Here is a 3,026-nt window from a genome sequence, read left to right as displayed (position 1 = left end):
TGGTGGTTTCTAGCCAAAAGGATTTGGTCTAGGAAAATTACATAACCTCTCCATGTTATGGCTGCTTTGATCTTTGGAAGTTCTCATTTTGCATATTCTCAAAACCTGCAGCCGTGAGAAATTACTGTTGTCACTAGATCAGTCATGTGGGTTAAGATTTGCATGTACCCTTCTCTCAAGCTGCTTCCATTTCAATATGCAGAGGAAGGAGGAGGAGGGTTCTTAAGATACTTTATGACAGCCTTCCCCAACCTGGTGCCTTCCAGATGTGTTGGACTACAATTTCCATCAGCCCAGTCATTGGTCATGCTGGCTGAGGATGATAGGAGTTGTTGTCCAACATATCTAGAGAGCAATGGGTTGGGGAAGGCTGGTTTATTTGGGAAGGACTGGGAGACCTCATGCTGACCGCTTTTGGCTCCTGTGAAGACAATAGCAGTGACATTGACCTGGTTCACACACAATGCTAACCCATGGTTTATTTAACCCATGCTTGACCCATGGTTTGCTGCCCTACACAGGGCTTGTCTGGCGGACAATCAAACCACACTTTGTTTTCTCCATCCCTACGTTGTTTGTTTTCTTCTTCCTTTCCCCACTCTATTCCTGTATTTCAGATGCTTTTGCAATGCTAGCCCTATGCAGGGGGTCATTTGCTCACATTTAGGGCTAAACTGTATAGGGGGACATGGGCAGGCATGTAAGCCCCACCCCCAGTGTCCCTATGTGCCTGGATTCTGTATATAGAGCTTCTATGTATAGGTTCCGTAAGTACGTTAAACTGAATATGCTTACAGAGGTTCCACAATCATGAACTCTAACTTATCAAGGTTTCTGATCATGAAACCTCTGTAAGGATGTTCAGCTGAATGCACATACAAAGCCCTATACAGACCTTTGCACTCGTGCTCAATGTGCAAAGGTCTACATAGAAGGTGGGAGTGCAGGGGCTTTGGGAGCAGGTCTTACATGTGCACCCATATACCCCTACACAGTTTAGCCTTACACACAGATAAATGCCTGAATAGGGCTGCTGTAGTACTGGCTGGTAGAATGCTTGCAATTTTTTTTTAACCACTCTTGCACTCCACCTCTGTAGCCTGGTGAAAAAACCCATGAACAACTCACAATTCTGGGTTCACACGCAAAGAGAACCCATGGTTTAAACAACCCAGAGTTCACAGCCCAACAACAAACCATGCTTTGTTAGCATGGCTGGGTTTGCACATCACAACAACCCAGAATTCAACAATGCATACTATGGGTTGGCGTTATGTGAGCATTCAGCCATTATAAGAACATAGGAAGAGCCATGCTGGCTCAGACTAAGAATCCATCTAGTCCAGTATCCTGTTACCCACAGTAGCCAACCAGAAGCTTCTGGGAAGCCCACAAACAGGACATGACTAGAACAGGCCTTTCCTGTCATAATTCCACTGTAAGCAGTATTCAGTGTCATACTGCCTCTGAACTTAGTCATCAGGGCTATCTTTCCTCTGTTAATTTGTCTAATTATCACAACTTGTGGCAGTGAACCCCAAATATTAATTAGCGGTTGTGAGATGTTATTTCCTTTGTCCATTTGTTTCACTGAATGAACCCAAATTCTTGTATCGTAGGAAGGGAGAAGAAAAAATGCCTATCTATACAAAACATAATTTTATGAATCTCTATTACGTTGCCCTTTATTTATATTTTTTTTCCTAAACTAAAAAGCCCCCAAAGCTCCATCTCCCTTAACATGTTGGTTGCCATTTTCTTCACTGTTTCCAGCTCTGCAACATACTGTACACACAGCATTCCAAATAGATCCCCACCATAGATTTGTATAAAAGCACTATATGCTGACTTTCTTATTTCAATCCCTTTCCCAATAAACCGCACCATGGATTATTTTTTCCGTCACCATATACTAAATTGACATTTTGTTTGAGCTGTCACCCAGTTTTTGTTCCCAGCACAACAGTTGAAGACTGTGAATTACAATATTCTAGGCCTAATGGTGACCTAGCCTTGAATCCTTGCCACTGGATAAGATTAGGTCAAGGAGGGGAATGGGGTGGTAGCAGTGAAGGTTTGTGGCTGGGCCCTCCCTACTAAAGGCCAAAAAAAGCACCTGTTGATTCAGGCCCAAATTGGAAAATCCTGAACTCAGTTTAACATGGGCTTGGGAATGGAGAATAGTGAAATTTGCATTTTGCATCCCTTCAACTCAAGACTTAGCACCATAACTAGCTGAGATACATGGAGTTATTCCAAGAAACCATAGAACTAAAATGCAATGGCTATTCTGCGAACTTCTGAATATCAGAATTACACACAGCAGATTGCACAGATGTCCCATGTAATCTATGTGTCCAACATAATTCAATTATTAAAAGGTTACTGGAACAGCATGGAATCCAACTACAGAGAAGTAGCTGCTGTCCTGCACGAGTAACATATGTATAATGTCATGTTCAAAGATTGCACTGCAATCCTATTTAAAGCCAAGTACAACAAAATGCTACAAGTTATGACTTGAAAAAACTGGGATGACAGTGGGAAAAACACCGGAAGGTAAACTTGGAAGTGGCATCTTCTGGATTCTGCAGAATAATTGAGTGAATGGTGTCAATTCTGAAGAAAACAGGAAGTGCAGAAGCCGCCTAAGAATGAGGTGACTCATTCAGGTGAGCTGAGGGATGTGTATGTGTGTGTGTGTGTGTCAGCTCAAGGAACAATCTGCTGCTGTGACTGTGCAAGGGCTTCATTTCACCCATGATGTGTCTCAAGCCACAGCTGATACATGCTTTTGCTGAATGCAGAGAGGAGGAACGACCCCACCTTACAGTGGCAAAAGTTAACAAAGGGCGCAATCCTATGTATGTTTAGACAGAAAAAAGTCCTAGAACTCTCAACATTCCCCAGCCAACAGAGGTTGTGTGGAATAGACTTCAGAAGAAATATAAAATAAAATGTATATGCTAGTGTAATCCACTGGTATATTTCCCTTTAAGAATTCTGGAGCGGGGATATTCCTGCAC

This window comes from Heloderma suspectum, chromosome 3 (assembly GCF_057233095.1).
Source record: "Heloderma suspectum isolate Gila_16-S chromosome 3, 16-S_ref, whole genome shotgun sequence".
Lineage (NCBI taxonomy): Eukaryota > Metazoa > Chordata > Lepidosauria > Squamata > Helodermatidae > Heloderma > Heloderma suspectum.
The sequence above is the reverse complement of the archived record's forward strand: the minus strand, read 5'-3'. Positions refer to the sequence as shown.